Source organism: Sceloporus undulatus, chromosome 2 (genome assembly GCF_019175285.1).
Source record: "Sceloporus undulatus isolate JIND9_A2432 ecotype Alabama chromosome 2, SceUnd_v1.1, whole genome shotgun sequence".
NCBI classification, from domain to species: Eukaryota; Metazoa; Chordata; class Lepidosauria; order Squamata; family Phrynosomatidae; genus Sceloporus; species Sceloporus undulatus.
In genome coordinates this window covers 161,323,496-161,346,867 of record NC_056523.1, presented here as the reverse complement: position 1 = coordinate 161,346,867, position 23,372 = coordinate 161,323,496, and the positions used below count along the sequence as shown (strand labels likewise).

At 43.6% G+C, this 23,372-nt stretch overlaps 2 long non-coding RNA genes and 1 other non-coding gene across 5 annotated transcripts in view; 2 read left to right on the top strand and 1 right to left on the bottom strand.

Moving 5' to 3' along the window:
• Positions 1 to 1,500: 1,500 nt before the first annotated feature.
• LOC121923324 overlaps positions 1,501 to 23,372 on the bottom strand; it is a 37,571-nt gene continuing 15,699 nt past the window's right edge. The window contains exons 1-3 of one of the 3 annotated variants that reach the window (XR_006102357.1): positions 10,039 to 10,759; positions 7,943 to 8,046; positions 1,501 to 2,029 (exon numbers count right to left, since the gene is read on the bottom strand). This is a non-coding gene — a long non-coding RNA (uncharacterized LOC121923324). The other 2 variants (XR_006102356.1, XR_006102358.1) reach the window with 2 other exon arrangements.
• LOC121923323 lies at positions 12,347 to 22,401 on the top strand. The gene is made up of 3 exons (XR_006102355.1): positions 12,347 to 12,509; positions 18,387 to 18,488; positions 22,137 to 22,401. It is a non-coding gene; the product is annotated as an uncharacterized LOC121923323 (long non-coding RNA).
• Positions 12,493 to 12,564, top strand: TRNAT-CGU. The gene has a single exon. It is a non-coding gene; the product is annotated as a tRNA-Thr (tRNA).

Here is a 23,372-nt window from a genome sequence, read left to right as displayed (position 1 = left end):
CCATCAGGATAATTGCTCAGTTTCATTACCCCACCTTGTAAAATTAACACTCTGCCACTTCAAGCTATGCTACAAGGCAGAACATAACTTCAAAGCTATGCTACAAGGCAGAACATACACTGCACTTCCTGTATGTTTCAGTACTGATATACTGACTGAGAATTGCTGTAAGCATTTATTGTGGGAGCCGTTAGTTTTGCTTTTTTGCACCAACTGTACCTATGAATAAGGGTGAGATTTTTATGTTTGTTTGTTTTTAATTGTTTTGCATGATTATAGTTTTTAGTATTTGTGCCTTCAACTTGAGTGTGTACAGATTTCTCTTTTTTCACCTTTGATCAGCTACTTGCCACAAGTTTTATATATTTTGAAGGTCATTTGTTTGTTTGTTCTTTGTTCTGGCACTGCCTCCCCCCAAAAAATATCTATTGTAAATCTGTATATATAAAATAGAACTGAGTTTGTATTTCATGTGCCTCAATAGGATGTTTAAAAAAGAAAGAAAATCTATTCATTTTTGTACAGATATTTTCTTTTCTTTCTTGCTTTTCCTAGATGATCTACATCTTGTCCTGAGTATTTAGCAAGTTTTTGAATAAGTAGTTAATCTGTCTTCTTTTGGAATTGTTGTGTTGAATGGATGGAGTAATTCTCTTTCTCTCAGTCTTTTTGTAAAAGCTGTCTTGTCTCTTTTACACACTCACACATGTGATCCTTCCTGGTTTGTTGTTATTTATAATGAGTTGCATCTTTTGTCCATTTTTAAAGTCTGGAACAAATTAAATTGATGGCTTACCCTACCCAAATAATGTATTCTGTTCACTTTTAAGAGGGGGTTAGCTGCTTCTTCAGTCCAGGTGAATAGAAGTCAAATTTTCTCCTGCTAGATTTTGTGTTTAAAGTTGGTTCTCTTATCCCCAATCCACCATCCATCTTGCAGTATGAAGATAACCAGGAATTGGGATTGGAATGACTCATCAGCAAGTGGAGCAGCCTTCAGTGGGGTCCAGGAGGCCAAAAACCAGCTGCTGGGCCCACAGAGATTGCCCACAATGGACCTAGTCTCTCAGACCAGTTCATGTGCACATGATCACTGCATGGTCTCTAAAACAATAACAGGAAAGTGAGCGGCTAAAAATGCTAGAGAGATGCAGGAGGGGCAGTTAGAGAGTTTGTGTGTATATTTCTTCTGATCTAATCCCCTGAGCCCCGCCTTAAACTCCAGGTAGCTAGAACTAGGTGTCTGTAAAGACACACAAATTTTACTTTAAAAATGCCTTGGCTCCAGCTGTAGTCCAGTAACCCATTCCCCACAATAGAAGAGACTGTCTTCTTAGGAATATGTCTAACTGATATATCAACTTCAATTTATGTCAACCTTCTCAGTGTTTTCTTGGTAAAATTTGTGCAGAGGAGGCTTGCCATTGCCTTCCTTTAAGGATGAGAGAATGTGACTTTCATTGCTAAGTGGGGATTCAAACCCTGGTTGGTCTCCCAGTCATCTTCCAATACTCAAATCACTATACCATATGCCATGGAATTAAGTGGTGAAGTGTGGGCAGTCCTCTGTCTCTAACTATGGAACTACACTGATATACCTGAATTAATGAAGTACATGTGTTGCTGGGCATGATTTCTTCAACAAAACATTTGGAACCAGAGGCAAAGATAACATAGAACAGGGATAGATTCCTGCCATGAAGAGCCACTCAACATGTTTCAGAATTTTTTAATTCAAAACTAACAATATGCAGATGTGAAAAGAAACAACCAAGTCAGGTAAACCCTGTACAAGTAAACAAAAACATTTGCACATTTTCTATAGACCACTTGAAGACTTCTTTCAAAATCCATCCAGGCATGACTTTTCCTTTTACTAGCCTCCACTGTTCTTAAGTTTTCCATTTTGTTGGCAAGACACTATGCATTTTGAACTCATTGGGGATGGCTAGTGAGGAAGGCTTGTTCTCTCTGTTTTTCTGCTCACAGATGCTCAGTAGGATTCTAAAGGCAGATGCTGCTTACTTGCCTGTTGTAGGAAGGAACATATGGCTATATTAGGATTAGCTACATTAGAATCCCATTCTTTCCCAGCTAAAGCTGTATTGCATTGTTATCCCAGGTGCACTGCTGCAACCCACTAGCAACAGTCTGTTTCTCCAGGCCTCCTCCATCATTCTCCAAATGCTGATGCTGCTAAAGAAATCCAGCTAGACATACGAGGAGGAAAGGGGGAGATAAGTTAAACATTAAAGCTTCTTTGTCATGGGCATTGTTAATGGAGGTCAGCCTGTATTAGATTCCCTTATCCATATACCATCTTCATTCTGACTAGCAGATGGTATGTCCAGTTGAATGTGTGGGGCCAGATATTACCTGGGCAATACCCAGGTTTTCTGTATAGCTATGAGTTCCTCAGCCATTCTTTCCAGTGAGGAGTAGAACAAACAGCTTCATCAATATATCTGAGATTATTTTAGCCAGCTCAGAAGGGGAGACTGTTGGTCAGCAGGACACCATCCACAGAATCTGTATCCTTTTCCAGTTTCAGAAACATACACGCACAGGCTGAATGGGTTACCTGCTCAGGATACTGATGGGCCCTAGTAGACCACCACCACCTCATCCCCCAGGGTGAGCATAGTGCTGCATGAAGACACCTGATGCACCTAAATGAGGCCAATTCAGCCTCCTGGTACACCCAGCCAGCACTCTGTGATACATTACCATGTTATCACAACCTCCTGGTTCAAATGGATGATAACATGTTTTCCCATTGATGGCTATAGGATTGATCAGCAAGATATTCAAGCATGGAGGTTACAAGGGCATTCCTGGTTGAGATAAGATTATCCATAAAGCAGATTTAGCAATAGTTATTAAAGAAAGAGCAATGATGTTGACTTTTGCATTTGGCTATTCTATCTTTCTCCGGCCTTCAGCAGCAGAAACTGTTGCTTTATATTACATCAAATGAGCAATCTTTCATTTTCCTCTTTTTCAGCCCAGACTCACTGTGACAGTTTTCAGATGAAGGGCAATAAATTCAGTTAAAATGCCATGGTGTGCATAGGAAATCTTAATTCACAAAATAGCAGTAGTCTGCTAATGCAGTCGGCCTTCCATATCCACAGATATTTTTTTTGTCCACAGATTCAAGCCTCCATGGCTTGTAAATATTTTAAATATATATAAATTCCAAAAATCAAACCTTTAGTTTGCTATTTTATATAAGGGACACAATTTTACTATGCCATTGTATTTAATGAGACATCCATGGATTTTGATATCCATGAAAGGGGGGGGGGGTGTCTTGGAACCAAACCCAAGAACATGTCAAGGGCCCACTGTGTTCACAAGAAGTAAACCACAGATTCAAATACCCTTCAGTAACCCTTTATTACAAAAGTACTGTTTTGACTCTATATCCTGTGTACCTAAAGCAAGATAACTTGCTAAGAAAATAAGAATTGTTTTGCCCCCATTGTTAGTGTGTGATGTGTGCACTATGAGACTGAGAGGAAATGGAAAACCCATTTTGTGAAAAACATTGGCCCTGATGAAATGTACTATCCTGGCAGGAAGCTTTGCCCATTCAGAGGGAGGTGGGGAGTGCTCTGCTTTCCTTCTAATTTGTTTTCTTGATATCTATCATAGCCACATCTGAGTGACAATATATCGTAGTTTAAGAAAGACTAGTCAAAGTGAGAGCAATACTCCTTGCCCTCATTCTGATATAGCTTTGTGGTGTCATCATGCAGTCAAATGTATAACAACAGAACTTTTCCAAGTGTGTAATTTTCCAAAGAACTAATGGAGTATGGTGGCTTAAGTGCTGGACTAGCACTCCAAGAGATTGGGGTTCAAATCTCCCCTCAGCCATGGAAACCTGCTGGGTTAACATTGGACAAGTTACACACTCTCAGCCTCAGACAAAAGCAATGGCAAAGTTCTTGGCAAGAAAATGCTATGACATTCTTTTTGGAATTTATATTTTTTTAACATTTTCAAGGCATTGTAGCTTGAATTTGTGGATAAAGAATCCGTCGATATGGAGGGTTGGCTGTATTTCTGCTTTTATAAATGTATAGGCCTACTTGAATAGTGTCCTGGTCTGTACTGGAACTTGGTGCAGTTTCAGGCGTTCCCAAGACTTCATCTGGTGATGAACACTTCCCAGCTTACTGCTATAACTTTTACTGGTGGTAAATGATGCAGCAGATGGTATACAGTAGAGCAGCATTCCACCATAATCCCCTCATAGCTCATGGTAGAGCTGGACACCTAAACAACTAATTCTACTCAATTGGCAGCTGGTGATCAAATTTCCCATAACTAATTATATGCCTTCTAAGTGGGGGTCTCCCCATAGGCAAACCCAAATGGAAGATAGACTCCCAAGTGTTATGTAGTGCAGAAACAAACAATGCATATTGTTTGCAATATGCAAACAAAGTTCTCAAGCATTAACTATTCTCCTTTCTCCCACAGCTAACAGAAGAACTGTGCAAGCATGTTAATAACAAGAGAGGGAAAAAATCACTCCCTCAGTCTCTTCTCAGCTTCAAAGAGCCAAGCTAATACAAAAAGTTTCAAAGGTGATCACTGATACTCTACCACTGGACAGCTAATATGCTTTTGGCCATGCTGCTAATAAGGACTCCAAAACCCATCTGCCTCGATGACAAAAGCCCAACTCATAATTGTCCACTATTACCAGGGACAAAATATAGGACAAATTCTAGACCAAACTGTAGGACAACTGCAGGACAAAACTCAGCCCAAAATGTAGGACATTTAAGATCCTCCATTTTTCTTAAATGTCCTAGCTGAGTTTTGTCCTGGCAGTTGTCCTACGTTTGGTCTAGAATTTGTTCCACATTTTGTCCCTAGTATAGTGGGACAATTAGGCAACCCTAACTCACTACACCCCATCCCTGTACTCTCTTCTTCAGTTGTGTGTTGAAACTGTTTACATAAGTGTTATAAAGTGATATTTAATAATCCCTCTGTGTATTTTAATATGTATTAAAATGCACACTCTGTCTTTTCAACTTCAGGGGGATCTAAAGCACATTACGAACAAAATTAAGTGAACCACAATATAGGCCTAAAACAGGCTGAGCATGCTAAGCACATTTAACTCAGAAGTGAGTTCCTACTGTATTCAGGCTTATTTCCAAAAAAGCATACAGTGCATAAGAAGACAGACTAAAATACCAGAAAAGCAGCAATAACACAACAGAATCATCTTTAATTGCTAAAGGCCTGACAGTTCCACCCAACACAAAGTTTTAAACTGCACTCCAAAAGATAAAAGATAAGCAACCAAACATCTCTATGGGGAGCTTTCCCAAAAGCAGCTCACCGCCCCACCCCATGTAATTTCAGCATCTTAGCTTCTGAAGGCTAAAAAGACCAGAGTGAAGGCCACACATGGAAGCAGTGGTCATGGTTGTTGTTGTTAACCACCTTCGAGATGACCTGACTCATGGTGACCCTTGGATGAGACATCTCCAAGACCCCCTCCATCCTCCACTGTCTGCTTAGGTCCTGCAAATTCATACCCATGACCTCCCTAATGGAGTCTGCCCACCTACCATGTGGCCTTCCTCTCTTTCTACATCCCTCCACCTTCTCTGGCATTATATTCTAATGTTTCAGCCTTCTCATGATGTCACCAAAGTATGACAGCCTCAAATTATATCTTGGCCAGGGGTAGGCAACCTTTTTGAGCCGGGGGCGGGGTTGCTGTCCCTCAGACAACTGGGGGGCCGAAGCCAAAAAAAAATAATTAAATATTTTTAAAAATTAATATATAAATAAACCAGGACAAATGTAGGACAAAATTTTCAAATGGAAGACACTTTTTTTAAAAAAAAAATGAGGACACACGAAAAAAATTGCTGATTTTTTAAAAATGTTAATATAAATGCTGTTTGAGGCCTATAGACAATTGCACCCAAAGGCCCGGCGGCAATCGGCGGCAGGACCAGGCTGGGCCGGTCCCAAGGCCTCGCCGGGCCGCATCGGCCCACGGGCCGCAGGTTGCCTACCCCTGATCTTGGCTTTCAGGGAAAATTCAGGCTTAAATCGGTTCAAGGACCCATTTGTTTCTCTTTTTGGCTTATCCTCAGCACTCTTCTCTAGCACCACATTTCAAATGAATTGATTTTCCTTTTTATCCACTTTCCTCACTGGCCAACTCTTACATCCATGCATTGTACGTAATAGGGAATACAATAGTTTGTACAACTCTAACTTTTGTGCCCAGATTTTACCAATGGTAGTGGAGGTTCTTTAGATGATGAATGTGTCTCTGTATATCACTTACAATGGTGTAATGGAGGAGCCAAAGTCCTGAGACTTTTTTTTTTTTAAGCAGGGACTATGTTGCACGTATCCTTGTTTCTGCTGAGTTTAGCTAGAATCCAGTAACAAGGGCAGGGGAATGGCATTCAGCTGCAATCATATATTGCTAAGACCTACCCTTGTTGTATTTGAGGGTGTCTGCTTGATCTTGAGTGAGCAAGACCCATTAGCTTTACAAAAGACCTGAAAAACAGCTGTAAGCTGTTTTACATCAACACAGCTGCCCGAAATGTTCAGCAGTGAGGGTGGTGTTACAGACACTGTCCTGGAGCCCTTTCACACTCCAGGATTATAGTGCTAGGATTCCACTTTAACTGCCATAGTTCCATCCTATGGAATCCTGGGATTTGTAGTTTGGCCAGAGGCATTACAGCTCCTTAGCTGAAAATTCTAAAGGCCCATCCACAAACTAAACATATCCAGGATCCCATAGGACAGTGCTATGGCAATTAAAGTAAAATCATGCTTTAATTCCTGGCGAGAGCCTGAACTTCAGAATTTGCCACTACAACACTGGTTACTTCACTTCAGTTTCAAAACAGAGTCTGCCCAGCCCGCCTGCATTTAAGGCTATGCACTGAATCACAGTCTTAACAGATGGGGAGGCTCATAGGTTCTATTAACAACAACAACAACAACAACCACAACAAAAATGACTTATTTATGTGTCGCCTACTCCGACTAGGACCGAGGCATCTTACAGTAAAACAGTCCAATACATAGTAAAATAACAATATACAATAATCCCAAATTCTACCCTCCCCTCCCTAAAATAACAATTAAATCACAAATACATTAAAAGATTCATACTAAAATCAATTAGGTCAACTAAAACCGGAAGGAAGGATGGAGTACTAGATAATCGATAGTCAATTCAATGGGTAGCTGCAACCTATTCTGGAAACCCTCTGTGAAGTGTTAATGAGAGTCAGGAAATTGTGTGTTTTAACAATCTGAGCCACAGTACAGCCCCAAAAACCCTTTGGAAAATGTTAATGTTCAAACCTGACATAGTATGTTGTTGTTTTTTTAAAAAGGCAAACATTAATTGCTGTTTTTTTAAAATGTCATTATTAGAAGTTACTCCAGTAGATGGCACCCTGAGATCTTTGTTGGACTTTTGAAGACAGGGAAGGGGGCGGGAGGAGAGGGAAGCAATAAATGAAAGACAGGAATCTGAAATTTGGAAACTACCACAAGGCCAAAGAAAAAACACATGCACTGAAAGCAAAGTGTAGATAGGAAAGAAAGAAAGCTTTCTGTGTCATTAATAGATTGTTATAACTGTCAAATGAAGGAAAATGCTCACATTATTTGGATATTGGGCTACAACTGGCCCAATCAGTAGCCATGCTGGTTGGGGCAGGGGATACTGGGAGTTCTTATTTTAAACAAGTTGGTTTCCCAAGTTCTGATAGAGCTGTAGATTCCTGTAAATCAATGGTGCCTAAACAGGTTAGTCCCGGGGCCACTTTTCTGTCCCTGGGAACCTACAAGAGCTACACAGACTGCCAAAAGGCCAAAAAGTGGAGAGGGGGACAAAAAACCCCAGATGAGGCCAAGTGCATACCTCATTTTAAAAATGATGAGAACAGAAAAGGTTCCAAGGCAGCTTCTGCATATTCCAACTAATATAAAGACGTTATATGCACTGACCCAGTGCAGAGCCACCATCTGTCAAAACAAAGCAAAAAAAGCTCATAGCACCAAAACCTTCATCAGGTAATGTGCATCATGTAAGCCCCACCAACATTTCAACAATAACAACAAAATTAAATATCAAGGCTGTCACTTTGTCCCTACTTACCTGAGAATATCCAACCTGCCATTGATCCAAATGGGACTTACTTCTGAGAAGACACCAGAAGTGTAAGGTGGATGACTCAGACCACTGGTCTGTCTTCCTAGGATAAGTAGGAGCTTCGCTCAGTGGCACTGGGTCAGTGGCATCACTAGGGTTGGCATCACTCAGTGCTATAACTCATGATATCATCCCATCCCACATTAACATACACACACTCGTAGTACAAAAAAAAATTACTAAGCATTCTGTATGATGTAGTATGTAGTATCATCAATTATAATTCCCATTTATCACTAAATGTCGTGGTAATAGTTGTGACATAAAAAACTAGCACAATACCCCCACAGTGATGCCCCTGGCTTCACTAGCGCTGCTAGTGTCAGTGGGGTCCTCCTTCCTAGTTCTAGCTGGATCTGCCTGGGATTAAACTGGGGATGTCCTGCACACCAAACATGGACTCTGTCCCTGAGCTACTGAGTTTGGAACAAAGTCTTTTCCCAGAAAAGAATACAGGAATCAAACCTGGGACCTTCCAAAATGCAAAGTCTTGCACTGAGCTCTAGCCCAGAATCTTTTTTAAAAGTGTTACGGGTATCCATCTTTTCATTCAAATGTTTCATGAATGGAAGCTCCTCTCCTGCTTAAGAGTCCTGAGATTCTGAAAGGGGCAAGCAAATTCAGGTCAAAGTACTGCCTTAGAAGTGGAGCTATGCTCCATCTCTTGATCTTCTAATCTGTAAAAGCCACCTTAAAAGCCATCCAGATGCATCTAGTGACAGAGATCTACAGTGCTGGGGAATGGGGCATGCAGGATGATATGACCAGCCCCTCCTGCCAGAAAACAGCAGAGTAACAGTTATGACAGAACCCTACAGGAGTTTTTGTTTCTGCTCCTTGCACCATTGCACACTGGCAGCAAGGGGGGGGGGTCACACCATCCTGAAAACCGTCCCTTTGAACACCACTGCACTGTAACTCGTTTAAATCCAGTGTGAATAGGACTGCACTTCATTTCACAGAAAGCACAAACAACTATGTCTCAGAAGTGGCAGCAGCCCAAGGTTGTTTCCCCTCATCTCCTCTATAATATGTAATTAAGATACAGGTGGCTTCTGCATTCACAGAGTTAACCATCCACATCTTGAAAATACCCCCTTCCCCGCCTGCCCAAAGAAATTCCCAAAAGCAAACAATGATGTTGCCATTTTATATAAGGAACAACATTTTACTATGCCATTGTATATAATGGGATGTGAGCATGTAAAGATTTTGATATCCAGGGGGAGGGGGGGCAGGGTCCTGGAACCAAACCCCAGGTGGATACCAAGGGCCCACTGTGCTACACTTGATCTTAGCCAAAACTGAGCCAATTAGGGACATCTGCCGTGTGTGTGTGTGTGTGTGTGTGTGTGTGGAGTCTGGGTTCCATAGCATTGAAAGACTGAATTCCTTTTGTTCCAACAGTTCTAGACCAGAAAGCCTAAAGTATTGGTGCAACTGCACTGTAGAAATAATGCAGCTGACATGGCCCCATCCTCCAGAATCAAAGGTGCTACAAGATCCCTTGGGGACTGACAGAGGAGTTTAATTGGGGTGAATTTAAACTGTCAGAATTTTAATTTTGAATAAATATATAATATGTAATTATTAACAAAACTGTTGGGAAAATGTAGTTCTTTCTTGAGGATCGTTAGAAACTCAGGAAAGTAAGCAAGATTGTTTAATCTTACTAGCAGAGTTCACACAGCGGAATATAAGGGCAAGCAGGAAAACTCAACTAGCTCCACTCCTGTCCCAGGCACGTGTCCCCAATAAAAACACAGTCACTTGGTTAAAAGTGAAAAAGAAACAAGTTTACTTACAAAATCATGTGTATGAAGAGACACACAGCTCTAACTTCATCTTGCAAGAAAAATGAGGTAGAAAGGTAGTCTACATGTATCTTAGGAAAGGATGCTGCCTCAGCATCCTTCATCAGCTCCCAACACAGGCAAGGAGATTAGTAGGTAAGTAGATAGTAATGGCAACTCATCCTTGCTTTCTTCTTCTCCAGGGAACAAAAAGGTTAGGTGTCCTCGTGGGTAAACAGGAAATGAGGAGGGGCAATGAGTAGGGGTTGTTAGTAAGCAATAAAATACCATAGACATGCATTACTAGAAAGTCTCAGCATGCGAAGTTGCTATATCCCAACAAAAACACACACACACACACACACACACACACACAATTCCTGTGTCCCTTTATATACATCTTCTTTGTCACGTACCATTTCAAATATCACAACAATAACCTTTGTTTACTTCTGACTTATGGTGGCCATACCACGGGGGTTCCTGGGGCTGAGAGTGTGGGCCTTGCCCACTGGGTTTTCATGGCTGAGCCCTGGTCTCCACAGTTGAAGTCCAATCCTAAACCACTGCACCACACTGGCTCTTACTGAAGTACACTGGGGCCTAAAGGAAAAGTAGTCAGTTCCCATCCAAAACAGCTCAGTGTGGTAATGTGGTTTGTCCGACCTGCTCTGTAGATTGCTGCACTACCCTCTTACAGTGCTGCTATTCCACTTTGACTGCTCTGGCTGCCTCCTGTTGCATTCTGGGGTTTGTAGTTCAATGAGGCCTAAGAGCTCTCTGGCTGAGAATGATAAAGGCCCCTCCCTCAACTACAAACCCCAGAATGCAACAGGAGGAAGCCAGAGCAGTTAAAGCGGCATAGCAGTGCTATAAGAATGTAGTGTGATAATCTGCCAGAGGGGTCCCGTCCTTCATTTCAACCTTCTCTCCAGGAGGAGTCCCACAAAGCCCTCCATTTTGAGCACCACTTTGGGAATGACGCTTATAGGAGCGCTTTCAGCTTTTATTTAAGTCCCGTCCTCCTTATTTATTTAATTTGTTCCTTTCTGGGGCTGCATCCACTCTTCAGGATTAATCCGGTTCGACCGCGCTTTAAACAACCGTCACGGCTTCCTGCTGCTAAGGGATTCTCCTGGGGCCTCCTGCAGCATGGCGACTTTCTCTGTCATTCAGGGGGAGCTGTGGTGCCACAAGACACTACAAATCCCAAGGTTCCATAGCAAGGAGCCAAGGCAGCTAAAGCGGTGTGAAAGTGGATTAATTCCGTAGTGTGGACGCAGCTCCCTTCTAGCAAAGGGGCGACTCGGTCTGGGCAGGCAATAGGCGGCTAATTGGGGAGTCTTTTCAGAGGGAGAAGAAATGTCTGAGGGGAGCCTCTCGGCTTCAGTTGGAAGGAAGGAAGGAAGGAAGGAAAGAAAGAGGGAGGGAGGGAAAGAAGGAAGAGGGAGGGAGGGAAGGAAGGAAAGAAGGAAGAAAGAGGGAAGGGAGAAGGGAGAAAAGGAAGGAAGGAGGGAGGAGAAGTAGGTAGGAGGGAGGGAGGGAAAGAAGAAAGGAAGAGGGAAGGAGGGAGGGAAAGTAGGAAGGAAGAGGGAAGGGAGGGAGGGAAAAAAGGAAGGAAGAGGTAAGGAAGAAGGGAGAGAAGGAAGGAGGGAGGGGAAGTAGGATGGAAGAGGGAGGGAGGGAAAGAAGGAAGGAAGAGGGAAAGAAGGAGGGAAAGTAGGAAGGAAGAAGGAAGGAAGGAAGAGGGAGGGAGGGAGGGAGGGAAAGAAGGAAGGAAGAGGGAAGGAGGGAGGGGGGAGGGAAAGAAGGAAGGAAGGAGGGAGGGAAAGTCGGAAGGAAGAAGGAAGGAAGGGGGAGGGAGGGAAAGAAGGAAGGAAGAGGGAAGGAAGAAGGGAGAGAAGGAAGAAGGCACGAGAAGGCAAGAAGGGGAGGGGAGTAGCATGGAAGAAGAGGGAGGGAGGGAAAGAAGGAAGGAAGAGGGAAGGAAGGAAGGAGGGAAAGTAGGAAGGAAGAGGGAGGGAGGGAGGGAAAGAAGGAAGGAAGAGGGAAGGAAAGAAGGAGGGAGGGAAAGTAGGAAGGAAGAGGGAAGGAAGGAAGGAAGGAAGAGGGAAGGGAGGAAGGAAGGAAGAGAGGGGGAGGGAGGGAGGGAAAGAAGGAAGGAAGAGAAGGAAGGGGAAGGGAGGGAGGGAAAGAAGGAAGAAAGGCAAGAGGAAAGCAGGCAGGTAAGAGGAAGGAGGGAAGGAAGGCGGGAAGGAAGGAAAGAGGAAAGCAGGCAGGCAAGAGGGAGGAAAGAAGGAGGAGGGAGGAAAGGCAGGCAGGCAGGGAGGCCGTCCGTCCCTGCGTGGCCTCCTCCTTCCCCCTTCCCTGGGTCCTTGGGCGGAGGAGAGGGGGCCTGGCGTTCCTCCTCCCTGCGGCTGGGGCTGCCTCCCCCTGGCGGCCTCCTTCCCTGCGTGTAGCCCGTTAGGCGCGGTGGCCAAGTGGTAAGGCGTCGGTCTCGTAAACCGAAGATCGCGGGTTCGAACCCCGTCCGTGCCTCGCCTTTGGCCCCGCTCCCTCCTTCGCTCGCGGCCTCTCTTGCTGCCCTGCCCGGGGCTCCTGGGGAAGAAGGGAGGGGCGCAGGCAGAGAGGGCCTCGGACGAGCCCCTTTTTCTTTTCCAGTCTGGCTCCTCTCCCTGGACCGACTCCGCCGGCTCCTCCGCTTGCAGGAACAATCCGGTTCGACACCGCTTTAGTCCCATGGCTCAAGGCTGTGGCATTCTGGGACTTGTAGTGTGGACTCGTACGGCACCAGAGCTCTCTGACAAAGAAGGCTGAATGTCTCGCAATGCTACAGACGCCTGGCACGGACTCCTGGCGGTTGTCTAAAGCGGGGTCGAACCGGATTAATTCTGAAGCCTGGATGCAGCCCCAGAAAGGGAGGGCCAAGGTCGCCGCAAAACGCTAAGGGGGGGGGCATGGACAAATAAAAGGTGCGCCCTGGTGCCACAACAAACTGCAATTCCCAGAATTCCATAGCCTTGCGCCATGGCAGCTAAAGCGCCACCAAACCAGATTATTTATAAAGTGCGGATGCAGCCTCAAAAGTGCTGCAAAATCCCTTTGCATCCAGGGGAAGGTTTGACCGGTAGACACAGCGTTGCAATGAGGTCTAGATACGGATTAGAGTCGGAGCTTCCAGACGACGGTGGTGCGACGGAGCCGAGCAACATCCAGAGCGCTTTCCCTCCTCTCCCTCTGCCTGGGAAAGGGCTAATATGACAGGAGTTGCCCATAGAGAATCACTGGGGAATACCTGCCCAAGGACCCCCCAGTGTATTATACCCCAATGGGCAAGTATAGTTTCTCTATAGGCAAGTGTTCCTCTATGTTTCCTATTTGTAAATATTCCCCAATGATTTCCTATGAGCAAGTACTGTCATTTCTTTTAGTACGTTCCAATATTAGCCTTGCAAAGAAAAGAGAAAACCCCTCAGAGCCACTGTCCTCCTCCTCCTCCTCCTCCTCTTCTTCTTCTACTGATTTGGAAGGGATCCCAAGGAGGAGGAGGCGTCCTCGTTTCATGCTGGATTTCTGCTGCCTGGTGGTCTTTCAAGCAGACAAATGAACCCATCTTTTGGGGAGGCTTCCTCCAGCTCTCTCTCTCTCTCTCTCTCTCTCTCACACACACACACACCTTGGACTTAGGTTGGCCACGTGGGCCATTGAGGCTTTTCCCTCAGAGGTTGGATGGCTGCCTGGTGGGGATGCTTTACCTGTGGATTTCCAGCGTCTGGGGGTTGGACTACATGGCCTTTGGGGAGTGCTTCTGACTCAGATGCATCTGAGGAAGTAGACTTTAGTCTAGGAAAGCTCCTGCTGCCAGCTTCTTTCCAAAGGGGCTCCAAGATCTCTCTCTACTGATTCTACAGACTAACACAGCTATGTCTTTGAATTCTCAGCCTCAGGGGAAGGCAAAGGCAAATCCCTCCTGAACAAGTATCTAGAGAGATCTTGTAGTATCTTGTAGTGACCAAATGCATCTGAGGAAGTAGTTTGAAGTCCAGGAAAGCTCCTGCGGCAACTTCTTTCTTCCAGTGAGTCTCAAAGGGGCTACAAAATCTGTCTGAAATACTCATTCCACTGACTAAGAGGGCCATATCATTGAATTCCGACTACAGTTCTCCCATTCTGTGGTTCAGTGATTCCTAACCTTCCTAATGCCGCAACCCTTTAATACAGTTCTTCATGTTGTGGTGACCCAAACCCATGAAATTATTTTCATTGCTACTTCATAACTCTAATTAAATAGGTGTTTTCCAATGGTCTTAGGCGACCCCCATGAAAGAGTCATTGGACCCCCAAAGGGGTCCCGACCCACAGGTTGGGAATCACTGCTGTGGTTCATCATGGAGGAAGAGAAGAAGGAGAGAGGCTCCTTTGCTTTGGGCCGCAGGACAGACGGTTATGGGAGTGGGTTTGAATTTTGCTAGCACAACAAACTACCATTCCCAGAATTCCATAACATGGAGCCATGGTGGTTAAAGCCGTGCCAACCTGGATTATTTCTGTAGTTTGGACGCAACCTGTTTGAAAACTGCTGCCTCACGTTTTAGGTTATTTCAAAATTTTACTCAATTCCTGAAGAAAAGCTGGAAGGAAATTGAGATTCCAAATACCGATAGTAGCTTGTTTTTAATGTAACAAAAGTTCATTATTACTTATTACACTCGAGTGTAGAGAAATGGGACTATTAACCCACCCACTCCCCTGAGAATTCTCACCCCCCATTAAATTTTTCTTTAGTCCCCAAATTTCTAGCATTTCTAAGAGTGAGATGCTGGGATTTCTCCCACCCACAACTCCACTTTGTCTCTTCCCTTTCTTTGGAGGCCTAAATTGTATTCCTAAATAACCAACTGAAGTGTTAGTTGGAGACTGAAGGAGAGAGGCAAAATTGGGAGACAAAATTCTCTTTTGGGGCAGGAGAAAATGTCCTCATTTTCCCCCATCCCTGTAGCTACATCCCTGAAAAAGTTTCTAAAGGATCTCTCCAAAATCAGAGAATGGGCCTTTGGATGGGAAAGACACATTTACTCTGCAGACCAGGGTTTGAATCCCAGCTTGGCCATGGAAACCCAAAGAGTGACCTTAGGCAAGTCACACTCTCATGGCTTCAGAGGATGACAACAGCAAACCTGCTCTGAAGAAATCTGACAAGAAAACCCTATGATAAGTTTGCCTTAGGGTCGCCATAACTCAGAAAGAACTTGAAGGCACACAACAACAACTTTAAGTTAATACATGTGTGTGTGTGCCTTCAAGTCATCTGTCATATTCAGAGGTGGTTTTGCCAGTCCCTTCCTCTGAAATTTAGCCTACAGCACCTGGTATTCATTGGCAGTTTCCCATCCAGGTACTAACCAAGGAAGATCTACTTATCGTCCATGATCAGAGGAGTTCTGGTTCCAAATTATTCCGGTCCAGATTTTGAGAGAATTGGGTGATCATAATTAACTTTCATGGGAACTCCAATTAATGCTCCTTTCTGCAAGTGTGCTCCTTGTGGGAAAATCAAGGTACAACTATAAGGGGGGAAATTGTAGTTTTATCTCTATGTGTAAGAAAGAACAATAAATATGGTAAATATGCTTTCACCTTTTTGCATTTTCCACCACTCTGGTAAATACTAGGTAAATGCACTAAGTAAATCCACAAAGGCAGGGCAGCCATCAATCATGGAATGCCCTCCTCCAAATGAAAATCAGGCTGACTCCAACCTTGTAAAGCTTCCTGTTGGCATGTCTTCTTTTTTCCGGCCTTTAGTTTTTGAAATTGGTTTTAACATTGTTTTTAATATCTCTCTGAAATGAGGAATTATTTACAATTCAATGCACTCAAGCAGGCACTCTTTGCTTAACAGAAAGGCCATCTCTAATAAAAACATTTCCATAGAGTTGATAACTTGCCCAATATCCAGTGCCTTAATTAGGTGTTTACATACCCTAAATCAGGGGTAGGCAGCCTTTTTGAGCTGGGGGCCAGGTTGCTGTCCCTCAGACAACTGGGGGACCAAAGCCAAAAAATAAATAATTAAATTTTTTTTAAAAAAAAAATTAAATAAATAAACCAGGACAAATGTAGGACAAAATTTTCAAATGGAGGACGCGCTAAAAAATTGCTGATTTTTTTTAAATGTTAATATAAATGCATGTTTCAGAGGCTTCTATAGACAATTGCCCCCCTTGCCCGCCGCTTGCTCCCCTTGCCTGCCGCTTGCCCCCCCTTGCCCGCCTCCTCCTGATAGGCCAAAGGCTCCAGCGGCAATCAGCGGCAGGACCAGGCTGGGGCCGGTCCCAAGGCCTTGCCGGGCTGCATCCGGCCCGCGGGCCACAGTTTGCCTACCCCTGCCCTAAAGGCACCACCAGGGTCAGCCCTTGTCAGTATTTGGATGGGAGACCACCAATGAATATCAGGTGCTATAGGCTGTATTTCAGAGGATGGAACTGGCAAAGCCACCTCTTGGATATTCCTTGCCAAAGAAAACCCTCGGAAATGCATGGGGTTGCCACAAGTCAATAGGAGACTTGAAGGCACGCATGCACACAAATGGCTTGGATCTAGGATAATATGAGGACTACTACTCACTTGCTAAGATGTCGTGTAGAGGCCATTGTCTCACCCATGCAGAAGACACACCAGGTTGGAATGAGCAGTTTTCCATTGTTTGATCCAATTAAAAAATATAGCCGTGGGCTGGTACCGACCAGCCCTTTCCGACGCCCTCGTCACGTGCTAGGATTGCCTCGGGGTGGCACTTCCAGATGCCCCTCAACCCTAGCACATGATAAGGATGTCAAAATGGCGGCGCCCTGTACACATGGACGCCACCGTTGTTATGCAAGCGCCACGTGGCAGCCACGGTGTAAAAAGAACCTGCTTTTCACACATTCTTTTACTTTGCAGGGAAGCTGCGTAGTTTGGTGGCTGCAGCTTCCCTGAGAAAACAGGTGCCGGCAGGGCGCCACTTTTCAGCACTCTGTACCACAGCATAGTTAATCTGTAAAATCAGTGTGTAGAGAGATGCATCTTTGGGACTTAACTGAAAGAAACAAATCGGCAGTATGACTTTAGTCTAGGAAAGCTCCTGCTGCCAACTTCTTTCTTTCAGTTAGACTCAAAGGTGCTGCATACTCTCTACATACTGATTGTTTGATCCAAGTTAGACATCTTTTCCTCTCCCTTGCAATTTCTCATTAATAAGTAAAGACTGGATTTTGCAATCCTGGGTCCTCAAGATTTTTAAGTTGTACAACTCCAATTGACTGCACCCAGTATGGCCACTGAGAGTAGAAAATACAATCCAAAAAAATTGGAAGGCCAAAGGTTCCCTGCCCTTGCTAAAGACTTTTCTATTCCTGTTAGTTGTATCTACTACAGCTCTTTCTATATTCTAAATATTGTGTATGCACTGGAGGGGTGAGAGAAATCCTCAAGCAACCACAGAAAGCAGAAACTGAGACACAACAATGGGAAGAATTCAGTCTGCCGAATTCTTTGTTTTCATGCAGTTGATAAATAAAAACACAAGGGAATTGTTGCCCAGGGAAACAGTTGCCAATTTTATGTCTTAAATTTGTTCATGAATACTTTATTTATATATGATATTATTTGTACACTAAAAACAAAATCCATTCGCATTCCAGTCTAATGTAAACTAGAACATGTAAAAATCAGTAGTGTGGGATGGAGAGGCTAAGCAAAGAGGGAGAAACCAAAGAAAAAAAATAAATACATGAGTGGAAACAATCACATCAGATAGATGTCAGTATGGCTCAATTTATGATGGGTTACCCTGAATCTGTTAAAACAACCCACATTACAGTTTGAAAAATTAAGTCTAGATTGGTAATCTAGTGCTTTGCAAATGTAGTGTCACTGTTCAATGGACCTCACTTGCTAGTAATTATTTATTCTTAGAGGCGGGGGGTAATAAATTAGTAAATGCATTTAGGACAGCAACTTTCAACTCACCTGGACATATATTACAGGTTGAGCCTCTATTAGCCAAACTGTTTGAGACCAGAGGTGTTTTGAATTTCAGACTTTTAAAATTTTCATTTTGGAATACCTGTGTTGGCATATATGTACATAATAAGGTATGTTAGAGATGGGACCCAAGTCTAAACAGAATTCATACACAATATATACATCACCTGAAGGTAATTTTGAACAATGTTTTTAATAATTTTATGCATGAAATAAAGTGTGTGTACTCTGTACAGATTTGAACTAAAAGATTCTCATTCCCAGAATAAATTACTTGGCCATGTAGTAACCATTCTGTCAGTAATAAAACACTAACAGATATTTCTGTTTAGTTCCTGTAGTACAAAACATCCTGGTATGTTGTTCAAGTTCAAGGCTGTACATGTCTACTAAGAAGTAAGGGCCATTGTATTCATTTGGGGTTGTTCAAGAAAGTAAGTGCATTCATGCATCTTTAATAGATTTGGGGCACATCCAGACTGATTGAAAAATCCCAAATTTTGTTTGTGTTCTTTCTGGTTTTATACTGGGTTAAAATAAACAAACCTGGGGAGTTGGTATAATAAGCCTCTAATCATAACAGGAGCTGACTGAAAATATTCTGGGATAAACAAAATGTGCATGGATCTCCAAAATAAAATCAGAAAGAACCCAAAATCTGGGACAATGGGGGCTCTGGATGCACCCTAAAGCAGTCTGGATGTGCTCTTAGATTTATCTGAAATTTCCTAATATGCGGTCTATCACACATTATACATTGAAGTCAGCATGTTGAATCAATTTATGTTTCTTTTGTATTTTGTACTGCTGTTGGATTTCAAATGGTTTCCTTGAAGGTTTTACAAGTAGAGAGCCAGCATGGTGTAGTGGTTTGAGTGTTGGACTACAACTCAGGAGACCAGGGTTTGATTCCCCACTCACTCATGAAACCCACTGGATGACCTTGGTGCTTTCAGAGGAAGGCATTGACAAACCATTATGAACAAATTTTGCCCAAAAAAAAAAACACCCCGTGATAGGTTCACTGTAGGGTCACCATAAGTCAGAAATGACTTAAAGACACACAACAACAACAAGTAATGAAACAACCGTTGCCAAAGTAAAAATAGATTTCCATTGTTTAGCAAGTAATAGCTGTCCTTTACAAAATTAGATTATGTAATTGTAGATTTGGGTGGCAATCAAAACACTGTCTGATCCAAACCTGTGCTGATGCACAAAATCCTCAGCTACAGCATACCTGGCAGAATGTCACCCAACAAAGAAGAGTCCACCACCTTCTGAGGTTGTCTATTCCACTACCCACTGCCTCTTATCTTCAGGAAGTTCTAATGTTTAGCTGGAATTTCTTTTCTTATTTGAATCCTTTGGCTCACTTTCTGCTCTTTGGCATTGCAGAAAACAAGGTTGCTCCATCTTTCACCTCACAGTCATTCAGATACTACAAGATGGCTGTCATATCACCTCTCAGTCTTCTCTGGGCTGTATGCATCCAATAGCAGCTTCTTATGGGGCTTGGTTTCCAGACTCTTTATTATATTTGTCATCCTCTTCTGTGCAGGTTCCAGCTTGTCAATATCCTTCTTAAACTAAGGTAGGCAAACTTGTAGGTGTGAAGGCAAATTTTCTGCCCCTGACATCCTCTGGGTGGGATGCATACAAACTGCCAAAATGCAGCAGAAGAAAAGGTGGCCAAAAGGACAGTTCAGGTTTTGAAAAATGAATTACTATTTTTATGTTAGTAGTGCTGCAACCCCCTGCAGTCTAGTTAAAAGCCCAATAGCCACTGTTGGAGGATTCTAGGAATGGCAATTTGTCACCTTTTTTGCTAAGAGGTGGGGCTGCAAAAATAAACAAGGCTGCACTTTGTCCACTCCTGAGCTGAAACTGGTTTCTGGAAGTGGACACAGGACCACTCTATTGAATTTTGGCCTGTTTGAGAGAAAACAGAGCCCAGAATCATGTTAGTAACATATATTCACATAAGACTTGAATTCTGTTGCTAGTCCTGTCGAGAACAGACTCATTAAATCAATGGGATTTACTGTGTATTCATTTATCATTCACCAATTGATTGAATAGGACGAACCAAGAGGATTCCAGCCTAATCGTGGTTTATGTGTGTGTGTGCGCGCACACACACACACACACATATATATGACCAGTGTACATGCCCTTTCAGGAGCAGTTTAGGGAGCTAGGTATGTTTAGCTTGAGGAAGAGAAGGTTAAGAGGTGACGTGATAGTCATGCTCTAATATTTGAAGAGATGTCATATTGAGAATTGATCAAGAGTATCTTCTGCTGCTCCACAGACAGAACAATGGATTCAAACTGTAGGAAAAGAAATTTCACCTAAACTTTAAGAAGAACTTCCTGACTGTAAGAGCTGTTCGAGAGTGGAACATACTGCCTCGGAGTGTGATGGAGTCTCCTTAGAGATTTTTTAACAGACGCTGGATGGGCATCTGTCAGGAGTGCTTTGCTTGCGTCTTCTTGCATGGCATGGATGGCCCTTGGAGTCTTTTCCAACTCTGTAATTCAGTATGCTTTTTTGGGGGTGGAGTGCAAGGTAGTATCTGTAGTTCTTTGCACAATGTCCAAAACTCTCCCCTAGCCATAGCTGTCAAGCTCTGGGAATGGACATGGCTATTGCTTACAGGCAAGAAGAAGGACGAGTGGGGAGGCAATTCAACTGTTGGAATGTCAAAGGGACAGGATAGGAGATTGTGTTCTGCCTGTAAGTGTACTCCGATTTCCTTCCCACTCTAAGGCCCGTTACAAACGGGCATAAAGTACAGACTGGGTCCATATTAGGGTTAGAAAGGGGCGTCCCTTCTGGACGCCCCAACCCTAATACGGACCCAGTCTGTACAAAATGGCGGCGCCCGTTCCACACGGGGGCCGCCATCTTTACATAGCGGATGCACTGCGCCCGCACGTCACGCAGCACATATGATGCTGTGAGTGCGCTATTGGCGCCTCGTGGCATCATGTCCGCACTTCTTATTTGCAGCATGGAGGAGCCTCGCAGTTTGGACACTGGGGCTCCTCCGCGCTGCAAATGGTGGCAGCGGCAGACCACCCCTTCTGGGCAGTCTGTAACACGCCTAAGGCTCCAGATGAGCTGGTTCATCGAAGTCTTCATCAACATCTGAAGTGCTTCCATGTTGTCTCCACCACCACCACCCAGGAGGGGTTGTTGGAGAGCTGCAAAGGACTACTTGCACCCCATCCAAAAAAAATGCCTATATGGGGATGGGGTGGACACAGAACTGCATGGGAGAGAGCACTGTGTTCCACCTGCTTGATGTAAGATCTCAGTCGGAATGTGAAATTATCCTTACTCATTAGGAGCCTAAGTATTTAAGAGTGCAATCTTTTGCCCATTTTTCTGGAAGTAAGGCTCATGTAACTCATATGAAACTTAAATTCTGAATGGACATTAAAGTTTTGAGGTGTCCCTTATTGTAAGCGATGCCCCTTATTTGAGGGTTGAAAAGCTTGTCCCTTATAGGGCTGGCAAGTGTCCCTTGTTATAAGGTTTTCCCTTCTTTGAGGGTTTGAAAACTTTTCCTTTTATATATATACACTGAACAAGATGCAAAAAGATGCAAAAAGTAAATAAATCCATATATTTAGAGGTGGGCCCTGCATAAAGACAGAAAAGTGTGTATCATGTAATTGATAGATGTGGGCAATGTGTTGATTTTACAGAGAAAAACACAGCTAAATTAACTGAAATCAATAATAATAATTTATTTTATTTATATACCGCTATTCCAAAGATCATAGCGGTGAACAGCAAGTAAGCTAATTAGCAAGTAAGCTAATTTGCCCCCAACAGTCTGGGTACCCCTTTTAAGGACCTCAGAAGGATGCAAGCCTGAGTCGAGCTTGGGCCCTTTTGCTGGTCTTGAACTCACAACCTCGTGGTTTCAAGTGAATGGCTGCAGTACAGGCATTTAACCACTGCGCCACCAGGGCTCCTTCATTTGGTACTTAGGTAGAACAGAAACTTGTTAACAGCTACTTCCTGCATGTCATGAATTTTGACATTCCTTATTTCTGTTTTGAAAACAGGGAAGACTAGTGCACATGTGTGGGATTACTCTGCAAAACTGACAAGTCATAACAGCTGGATTCTGATCTGCAGTCCTTATTACCATACTTTGGCCTCATGCATCATGCAAGGGACTGTATTTTTAAAAGCACGTACTCCTTAGTGAAGAAGTTGTCTGCCTCTGTACTTGCTTTACAAATTTGTGAATGCATGGAAGAGCCTGTGTGAGGGCAACAGCTCCTGTGCGTTTGGCTCACGGCAGTAAGAATAAAGTGCTCACTCATCTCTCTCTGTTTTTCTCTTCTGCAACATACATGCTCAGTGCTACCAAGTGCTGGAAAGAGGGTGAGCTAAGCTTCTGATTCAGCACACGATTGCTCTGACTGTTGCACCACTTGAGGCGGAGGGACCTCCTGGAATTTGACCTCCTTGGTTTTGCGCAAGATCAGGGAGGAAGCAACACATACTTTCAATTCTGTACAGCAGCCACAGAGCTCAAACAAGGCATATGTTGGAATTCCAGTGGAAATTGCAAGGGAACAAAGCTTCAATTCTGAGGAGACCCCCCCCCTCCATTGCCCATCTCCTCAAAAGGGCTGCAGGCATCTCCTCCACCCCAGCTAGGGAAAAGACTGCCTACAACTGACCATGCAACATAAGAAGGGAGAAACAATTAAACCTTAAGGCACCCAGGAGCAATTTATAACCCTCCAGGGGTTGCAGTATTGCAACTCCTATCAGCCCTTGCCAGCACAGCCAATAGCAATAGGGACAATGGGAATTGTAGTGCAACCACATCTCAATGGCTTCAGTTTGCTTTGCCTGCCCTGCCAAGTCATTTGATGCTAGAGCTAATCAGATCTGGTTGTAAGAGCAGAAAAATAACTTCTTGATAGGTGTATTAGTATTTATTTCAGACATCATAGTCTGCTTCCCCTACAAAAGACTTTTCAGTTTTTATACAGCAACAATGAATAATGTTTTTATATAGCAACAATGTATAAAAACTGAGAAAGCACAGAACAGCAGAACATTACAGCACAAGTTACCAGCAAAATGGAAGTGGCCAGAAACAAAACAACTTTGGCCACCTGAGTATAAACTGGAATGAGGAGGCCCCAAAAAAACATCACAAGAGAGAGTCTTGCACAGCCTTAACAAGGCCCTATTCCTAGTCATGCCCAGCTGCACCTGTGGTGCCAGGGCAGTGCTAAGTCTCCCATTTAGCAAAGTCCTGTTGATTTGAATGGAGAATC